The sequence below is a fragment of the Anabrus simplex genome, unplaced genomic scaffold (assembly GCF_040414725.1).
Source record: "Anabrus simplex isolate iqAnaSimp1 unplaced genomic scaffold, ASM4041472v1 ctg00000138.1, whole genome shotgun sequence".
Classification (NCBI taxonomy): domain Eukaryota; kingdom Metazoa; phylum Arthropoda; class Insecta; order Orthoptera; family Tettigoniidae; genus Anabrus; species Anabrus simplex.
This window is the reverse complement of record NW_027130084.1, coordinates 37,501-47,500: the sequence shown is the minus strand read 5'-3', so window position 1 is coordinate 47,500 and position 10,000 is coordinate 37,501. Positions and strand designations below refer to the sequence as shown.

At 48.1% G+C, this 10,000-nt stretch overlaps 1 non-coding gene across 1 annotated transcript in view; it reads right to left on the bottom strand.

The window, feature by feature from the left end:
• The window catches only part of LOC137503611 (small subunit ribosomal RNA), a 1,925-nt gene extending 1,700 nt beyond the window's left edge, over positions 1 to 225 (bottom strand). The window contains exon 1 of the ribosomal RNA XR_011019281.1: positions 1 to 225. This exon is cut by the window's left edge and continues 1,700 nt beyond it. This is a non-coding gene — a ribosomal RNA (small subunit ribosomal RNA).
• Between the last annotated feature and the right edge of the window lie 9,775 nt (positions 226 to 10,000).

Below are 10,000 nucleotides of genomic sequence, written 5' to 3'. Positions count from 1 at the left end.
TGATTTTGATCTAATAAAAGCGTCCCTTCCACTTCTGGTCGGGACTCTGTTTGCATGTATTAGCTCTAGAATTACCACAGTTATCCAAGTAAAGTGGTACGATCTAAGGAACCATAACTGATTTAATGAGCCATTCGCGGTTTCACCTTAATTTGGCTTGCACTGAGACATGCATGGCTTAATCTTTGAGACAAGCATATGACTACTGGCAGGATCAACGGGAGCTGGCTGGCTCGAGAGCCGAAACCGAGCGTCGTAGCCCGCCGCCGACGAGTGCGGCCTGCGGGACACAGACTTGCTTTGCTCCGTTGGCCGACCGAGTGGCCGCCAACTAAAATTTCATAGGCCGCCGAGCACGGGCTCTCACCCGGCCGGACGGGCCTTCACTAGGGATTGGGTCCCTTCACCATCCATCGTCACATCTCCACTTCGACCGCTGCCGAGGTCGGCAGGACCGTACGAGAGGCGTACGATGCTACATTTTCACGCCCGAGCAAGGGCGAGCGGTTACCAACATTACTGAGCGCCGCATATGAGCATGAACACTGGGTGTGCAGAGGCTCGCAGCATTGCAGTCGCGGGCAGGCAAGCTGCCGCTCTCAGTGTATCGGGCGGCGAGTATCTCAGGGTACTAAGGGGGTCCGGCAGATCACAAAATGGCCTCCACAGCGCCAGCGCCCGGCCGCCGCTTCGACCAAACTGGGCAGTCCGCGTGCGGGTGCGACCCATATGGCGATGTGAAGTGGTATCGTAAATTACGATAACCATTCCAGGGTGATGTAATCCGGACGGGTGCACTGCGTGATGATGGATTTAATGCCAAATAGAAAGTAATTAAGAAGAGATTAGGGAAAAGGTCGCGACCGAAAGCTTTCTTCGCTTACGCTGCCTGAACTGTCAGCGTTAGGCCCAAGGTGTAAGCGTACGAATTGTAGAGCGTAAAAAGCTGTACAAAAATGTCCGCGACGGCATACATCTATTTCCAACCCTTTACCCCCTACAAGCGGCCATCCGGATAAAAAATGAGCACCTTCAAATTAAAAAGTTTTTCCGAGATAGTTCACGAATTTTCCAAACAAGATAAATCGTTCATCCTCCGTTAGAGCTGTATAGGGAAGACAACAACCTTTAAAGTACATTTGTGTGTGTGCGCGCGTGTGTGTGCGTGCGTGCGTGCGTGCGTGCGTGCGAACGTGTGTGTGCGCGCGCGCGTGTGTGTGTGTGTGTTAAGACAGACCGAGCAGACCAACAGCCAAGGTAATGACCACCAGACTTATTTTTCTGTAGCTACCTCCGCAGACTTACACGAGGGGAAGGTCCTTATTTCTAATTATGTAACCAACCTTTCCTGAAATGTAAATTTTCGTTCAGCTTTTGTAAAATTTCATAAAGTTTTCAACTGCAAACCGCGGATAGAGAGTGCTTCACCATCTCGAGTTCCCTTCAACTTAGTTTGAGGCGACTACGATTTTGTGACTGTTTTTCTTTCCTGTAATGTATTAAATTAACCTCCATTCGAGTCACCACAGTAGATTGGGCTTAGCCCCTGTATCACTGGGCCGGGAGCCCCGTTAGGATTTTATTCTTCAATATCTAGGAGTATACGCGTCCATTCATTTTGTGTTCGGGCCATTAATTTAACCCGTTATTCTTATTCCACAAAGGTCCAGTAGGTTGGCTATTAGATACCCCTGCGTACTAACTTTTGTTAATTGTAAATTGTGCCTGGAGAGGCCAGATATTGTAAGGGGTTGTGTAAGTTTGCCCTTAGCGAGCTGTAAGTGATTAGTTAAAGTTGGAGAACAGGTAAGCTCTTTTACCGTGTTTCCTAAATTCAACTGCAATATTGAGGTGCTTCTCTGGAAGGCTGTGAAGTTGTTGGAGCAAAGTGCTCTTAAATTGTCTAAACATAAGAGAGTTTGCAAAATTTTGTAAACCGGATCTGGTATCTCAGAATTTGTAAACTAAGAGCTTGAAGCCCCGATCTGTAAAATTCCCTAATCTGGGGTTTTCCAGTTATTGTTTCAAGATGGCTATTTGTACCTGTCACTTTATTAGTTCACCAAGTGAAAAGTGTGTTAAGTTTGAGATTCTAAAAGAAATGTAACCTATGTTAAAGTTTTAAGTTAATTTTTGGTATAGTAGTTAGACCCATTCCACCCAGCACCTTCTTTCACCTCTTTCTGCTCCAAGGATTTCTCCGTCACAATAATAATAATAGTTCCGAGGTTATGGTGGAACAGCAGGGAGTAGGCAATGTGTAATGAGACGACGCAGACTAGTAGACGGGGCAATTGCATGATGGACTGGGTTCCAGCTCAGCGATTCGCCACGCAAAGAATGTGAAGGAACACATTGCGATAGAGGTTTAGGTGGGTATGTCATCTGACCCACGGCTGTGGCTGATAGCGGCATCATGGGTGGAAGGGGTTCCCTCATTACCAGGGGATGCCGTGATCAGCCAGTTGCTTTCCTTTTTGCTTTTGTTTTTAGATGTATGCAGTATAACTTTAGATTTAGCGAAGGGTGGTGCAGCTTACGGTCCGGCTTTCCGCCTCTACTGCGACACCAAGTTAGAGTAGTGAAGAGTGGTGCTGCTTACGGTCTGGTTAACCGCCTCTGCAGCGCCTCCAAATTAGTTAGAGTACTGGAGTTAGTGGTTTTATAGTAGATATGGTTTGTTTAGTGTACGGTGGCGTTGCCCATGGCATGGTTATCCGCCTGTGTGACGCCACTAAATTAGAAGGGTATGTGGTTAGTAGTTTAAGGGGCGTAGATTAGTGATTGTTTGTCTAAAGTTTTGTTTTTTTTGTTTCTGTGTATTTATTGCCTGTAATGTATTGCACCCTTGTCGCGTGACAAGGGTCCTAAAGTTCTCCTTCCCCCTCCCCTTCTTCTTCTTCTGCTTTGTTACTAATATTATTAATGAATTTGTTTCCGTTCCCCTTTGATTGTGGTAACGGTCCGACATAGTCCATAGGCATTCCATGGGTCGAGACGGTTGATGCTATGACAATAGCCCAAGCTTAGTGGACAAGGTGGGCTTACTAAGCAAGCAAGATTTAAAATCATCCACCATTTCCCTAATTTCACAGCCCACACCCTTCCAAATAAACATCTCTCGGATCGTACGTTAACTTCTCTAGTTTTCTTTTCTTTTCTTTTCTTTTCTTTTCTTTTCTTTTCTTTTCTTTTCTCTGTAAGGATGACTGAAGAACAAGAAGAGAATGCTATACAGGAGGGTCAAAAATTCTCCTTTCTCCTCCTCTCTTACCCCTCTTCTTCTTATTCCTTATCAACACCTACTTCTTAAGGAAGATTGAAGAATAAGAAGGATTTAGCGGGTCTTAAAATTCCCTTCTCCTTCTCTTCGTTTTATCTTTTAATTCCTCCTAGCATGTATCCCGCGAGCGTGCAGTTTCCGCATTGCAGGGATAGTATTTACAGTGTTGATGACGATTCGTACGGTGATGATGATGATGGCAAAAGTGCTCTATTTTTTTGTTCGTTACCTTATTCAGTAAAGAGAGAAAATAAAATATTCTCAAATTTTAGTATATTTACTTGATCCTAATAAGTCGGTTCACCAGCCCCCTCCCTTTCGACCCAATGCGCATCTCCCCAGTCTGCTCCACGGAAATCACAGTACAACTAAAACAAAATAATAATCATAATAATAAAGATAATTCCGAAGCACAATTCGCGGCGAATAATTCTGTTTTAAATTTGCACTAAACTAAGTTTAAAAAATCGTCGTTCGTATGGTTCTTCTTCTCTTCTTGTAATTCTTTGTAATTTCTCTTTTCCTCTTCTTCTTAAGGAGGACTGAACAAGTAGAGAAAATATACAGGAGGGTCTTAAAACATTCATTCCTCCATGTCGTTATCTCTTCTTCTTCTTCTTCTTCTTCTTCTTCTACATTTTCCTTAACATCATCATACTACTTTTTAGAAAGATTGAAGAAGAAGAGAAAATATACAGGAGTGTCTTAAAATTCTGCTTCCACCTTGTCTTTCTCTTCTTCTCCGTTAACGTCTTCTTAAGGAAGATAGGAGAACAAGAAGAGAAAATAAACAGGAGGGTCTTAAAACGTTCCTTCCTCCTTGCCGTTTTCTCTTCTTATTCTTCTTATTCTTTCTCTACAACATCATCATATTACTTATTAGGAAGATTGGAGAGGAAGAGAAAATATACAAGAGGGTCTTAAAAATCTGCTTAAACCTTGTCTTTTTCTCTTCTTCTTCTTCTTCGTTACCTTCTTCTTTACAAAGACTGAAGAACAAGAAGAGATAATATAGAGGGGTGGTCCAAAAGTATTCCTATTGTTTTTTCTTCTTCTTCCCCTTCTTCTACTTGAGGAACGTTGAAGAACAAGAAGAGAAAAATATACAGGAAGTTCTTACAATTCTGCTTCCTCCTAGTTTTCTTCTTCTTCTTCTTCTTCTTCTTCTTCTTCATTTTCTTCTCCTGCTTATGATGATTATTATTCCTTAACATCTTCTCAGGAAAGATTGGAAAAGAAGAAGAGAAAACATAGAGGATGGTCTTTTAAATGGTCCTTCCTCTTCCTCTTCTACTTTCCTTCTGCTCCTTCGTTATCTTCTTTTCTTTTCTCCTTACGGAAGACTGAAGAACAAGAAGAGAATGCTATACAGGAGGGTCATTAGTTCTCCTTCCTCCTCCTCTCTTACCCTTCTTATTCCTTATCTACACCTACTTCTTAAGGAAGATTAAAGCATAAGAAGGAATTACCGGGTCTTAAAATTCCCTTCTCCTTCTTCTCTTCGTTTTGTCTTTTAATTCCTCCTTTCATGTATCCCGCGAGCGTGCAGTTTCCGCATTGCAGAGATAGTATTTACAGTGTTGATGGCGATTCGTACGGTGATGACGATGATAATGGCAAAAATGCTATATTTTTTGTTCGTTACCTTATTCAGTAAAGAGAGAAAATGAAACATTCTCAAATTTAGATAAATTTACTTGATCCTAATAAGTCGGTTCGCCAGCATCCCCCCCCCCCCCCCCTTCGACCGAAAGCGCATCTCCCCAATCTGCTCCACGGAAATCACAGTACAACTAAAACAAAATAATAATCATAATAATAAAGATAATTCCGACGCACAATTCGCGGCGAAGGATTCTCTTTAAAATTTGCATAAAACTAAGTTTTAGAGATTTTCTTCTCGAGTAAATACATTCAGATTAATTTTATAACCTGTAATTATGAAATACACATTATACATGAGAGAGAATGTCACATTAACTAAAGTTTTTGTTGCCATGCACAACACTGAAAATATCTCCCCATGCAATAAATCTTGACTACTAATAATGAATCATTCACTCACTCACCCTAGCTGGCAGCATTTCAGCCGATCACGTTGCCGACGACGGAAGCTATACTTCCTCGGCCAGCGCGGCTCTCCTCCCGGCCAGCAGCCTCGCGGAGCATGTCAGCCCGACCATTCCAGCCATCAGCTTATCCGCGATGGCAGCTGCCCTGGCCGTCAGAGCTGCCCGACCGGCGCGGAAGCTTCTCGACGTCGTTCCACGTAATGACAGTCACCCAAGCCTCGGCCTACGACCACAAACACTATTATTAATAAATTTAGTAATCATACTGATGACATAAATGAATCCGAGTAATTCATACATATAATAAAAAATAATTATAATAATAATAATAATAATAATAATAATAATAATAATAATAATAATAATAACAACAACAATAATAAAATAATCATCACCATGACAAAACTCTCACTTATAATTACCGGTAAATTGGATTGCCCCGTCGGATACGCACTCACGGCTACGATAAGATAGGCAGGGCTACTCCCGCCGTTTTCACCCACTCAGGTCCCTGCAGATCAACCGAGCTACACCCGGGCCCCGAATGCTACTCAGTGGTTAGCTCCACGCCAGGCCACCTTTGCACCCGAAATGAAGGTTGTAGTATTTTGTTTACCGCGCTTTGAGCGATTGCAGCCGTCGCGTACCTTAAGAGAGTCCCATCTACTCCCGCCGTATACACGCGATCGGGTACCTAAAGAGAGTCCAGGTTACTCCCGCCGTTTACCCGCGCCTGGCCACATTAAGATAGGCAGGGCTACGCATTGAGCGATTACAGACCCCGCGTACCTTAAGAGAGTCCCATCTACTCCCGCCGTTTACCCGCGATCGGGTACCTTAAGAGAGTCCAGGTTACTCCCGCCGTTTACCCGCGCCTGGCCACATTAAGATAGGCAGGGCTACGCATTGAGCGATTACAGACCCCGCGTACCTTAAGAGAGTCCCATCTACTCCCGCCGTTTACCCGCGATCGGGTACCTTAAGAGAGTCCAGGTTACTCCCGCCGTTTACCCGCGCCTGGCCACATTAAGACAGGCAGGGCTATGCTGTGAGCGATTACAGCTGCCGGGTACCTTAAGAGAGTCCCATCTACTCCCGCCGTTTACACGCGCCTGGCCAGAAAAAGATTGGCAGGGCTACGCATTGAGCGATTACAGACCCCGCGTACCTTAAGAGAGTCCCATCTACTCCCGCCGTTTACCCGCGATCGGGTACCTTAAGAGAGTCCCATCTACTCCCGCCGTTTACCCGCGCCTGGCCACATTAAGATAGGCAGGGCTACGCATTGAGCGATTACAGACCCCGCGTACCTTAAGAGAGTCCCATCTACTCCCGCCGTTTACACGCGCTCGGGTACCTTAAGAGAGTCCAGGCTACTCCCGCCGTTTACACGCGCCTGGCCAGAATAAGATTGGCAGGGCTACGCATTGAGCGATTACAGACCCCGCGTACCTTAAGAGAGTCCCATCTACTCCCGCCGTTTACCCGCGATCGGGTACCTTAAGAGAGTCCCATCTACTCCCGCCGTTTACCCGCGCCTGGCCACATTAAGATAGGCAGGGCTACGCATTGAGCGATTACAGACCCCGCGTACCTTAAGAGAGTCCCATCTACTCCCGCCGTTTACCCGCGATCGGGTACCTTAAGAGAGTCCAGGTTACTCCCGCCGTTTACCCGCGCCTGGCCACATTAAGACAGGCAGGGCTATGCTGTGAGCGATTACAGCTGCCGGGTACCTTAAGAGAGTCCCATCTACTCCCGCCGTTTACCCGCGCCTGGCCACATTAACATAGGCAGGGCTATGCTTTGAGCGATTACAGCTGCCGGGTACCTTAAGAGAGTCCCATCTACTCCCGCCGTTTACACGCGCTCGGGTACCTTAAGAGAGTCCAGGCTACTCCCGCCGTTTACCCGCGCCTGGCCACATTAAGACAGGCAGGGCTATGCTGTGAGCAATTACAGCTGCCGGGTACCTTAAGAGAGTCCCATCTACTCCCGCCGTTTACACGCGCCTGGCCAGAAAAAGATTGGCAGGGCTACGCATTGAGCGATTACAGACCCCGCGTACCTTAAGAGAGTCCCATCTACTCCCGCCGTTTACCCGCGATCGGGTACCTTATGAGAGTCCAGGTTACTCCCGCCGTTTACCCGCGCCTGGCCACATTAAGATAGGCAGGGCTACGCATTGAGCGATTACAGACCCCGCGTACCTTAAGAGAGTCCCATCTACTCCCGCCGTTTACCCGCGATCGGGTACCTTAAGAGAGTCCAGGTTACTCCCGCCGTTTACCCGCGCCTGGCCACATTAAGACAGGCAGGGCTATGCTGTGAGCGATTACAGCTGCCGGGTACCTTAAGAGAGTCCCATCTACTCCCGCCGTTTACACGCGCTCGGGTACCTTAAGAGAGTCCAGGCTACTCCCGCCGTTTACCCGCGCCTGGCCACATTAAGACAGGCAGGGCTATGCTGTGAGCGATTACAGCTGCCGGGTACCTTAAGAGAGTCCCATCTACTCCCGCCGTTTACACGCGCCTGGCCAGAATAAGATTGGCAGGGCTACGCATTGAGCGATTACAGACCCCGCGTACCTTAAGAGAGTCCCATCTACTCCCGCCGTTTACCCGCGATCGGGTACCTTAAGAGAGTCCAGGTTACTCCCGCCGTTTACCCGCGCCTGGCCACATTAAGACAGGCAGGGCTATGCTGTGAGCGATTACAGCTGCCGGGTACCTTAAGAGAGACCCATCTACTCCCGCCGTTTACCCGCGATCGGGTACCTTAAGAGAGTCCAGGTTACTCCCGCCGTTTACCCGCGCCTGGCCACATTAAGATAGGCAGGGCTATGCTATGATCGATTATAGCTGCCGGGTACCTTAAGAGAGTCCAGGTTACTCCCGCCGTTTACCCGCGCCTGGCCACATTAAGATAGGCAGGGCTATGCTATGAGCGATTATAGCTGCCGGGTACCTTAAGAGAGTCCCATCTACTCCCGCCGTTTACACGCGCTCGGGTACCTTAAGAGAGTCCAGGCTACTCCCGCCGTTTACCCGCGCCTGGCCACATTAAGACAGGCAGGGCTATGCTGTGAGCGATTACAGCTGCCGGGTACCTGAAGAGAGTCCCATCTACTCCCGCCGTTTACCCGCGATCGGGTACCTTAAGAGAGTCCAGGTTACTCCCGCCGTTTACCCGCGCCTGGCCACATTAAGATAGGCAGGGCTACGCATTGAGCGATTACAGACCCCGCGTACCTTAAGAGAGTCCCATCTACTCCCGCCGTTTACCCGCGATCGGGTACCTTAAGAGAGTCCAGGTTACTCCCGCCGTTTACCCGCGCCTGGCCACATTAAGACAGGCAGGGCTATGCTGTGAGCGATTACAGCTGCCGGGTACCTTAAGAGAGTCCCATCTACTCCCGCCGTTTACACGCGCTCGGGTACCTTAAGAGAGTCCAGGCTACTCCCGCCGTTTACCCGCGCCTGGCCACATTAAGACAGGCAGGGCTATGCTGTGAGCGATTACAGCTGCCGGGTACCTTAAGAGAGTCCCATCTACTCCCGCCGTTTACACGCGCCTGGCCAGAATAAGATTGGCAGGGCTACGCATTGAGCGATTACAGACCCCGCGTACCTTAAGAGAGTCCCATCTACTCCCGCCGTTTACCCGCGATCGGGTACCTTAAGAGAGTCCAGGTTACTCCCGCCGTTTACCCGCGCCTGGCCACATTAAGACAGGCAGGGCTATGCTGTGAGCGATTACAGCTGCCGGGTACCTTAAGAGAGACCCATCTACTCCCGCCGTTTACCCGCGATCGGGTACCTTAAGAGAGTCCAGGTTACTCCCGCCGTTTACCCGCGCCTGGCCACATTAAGATAGGCAGGGCTATGCTATGATCGATTATAGCTGCCGGGTACCTTAAGAGAGTCCAGGTTACTCCCGCCGTTTACCCGCGCCTGGCCACATTAAGATAGGCAGGGCTATGCTATGAGCGATTATAGCTGCCGGGTACCTTAAGAGAGTCCCATCTACTCCCGCCGTTTACACGCGCTCGGGTACCTTAAGAGAGTCCAGGCTACTCCCGCCGTTTACCCGCGCCTGGCCACATTAAGACAGGCAGGGCTATGCTGTGAGCGATTACAGCTGCCGGGTACCTGAAGAGAGTCCCATCTACTCCCGCCGTTTACCCGCGCCTGGCCACATTAACATAGGCAGGGCTATGCTTTGAGCGATTACAGCTGCCGGGTACCTTAAGACAGTCCCATCTACTCCCGCCGTTTACCCGCGCCTGGTCACATTAAGATAGGCAGGGCTAGGCATTGAGCGATTACAGCTGCCGCGTACCTTAAGAGAGTCCAGGCTACTCCCGCCGTTTACCCGCGCCTGGCCACATTAAGATAGGCAGGGCTACTCACGCCGTTTTGGCCCTTCGGGTTCCTTGAAGTTAACCGAGCTTCACCCTGTCCACGAATGCTACAGTTTCGTCGCAAGTCGCACCGGTTTCGGAAAGGGCATAAGGCCGAAAAACTGGGGGGCCCATCTCTCCTCCCAAACAATAATAATAATGATGATAAAAATAATAATAATAATAATAATAATAATAATAATAATATTCCTGGCCTGAACAAGAGATGGTTCACTCACCGA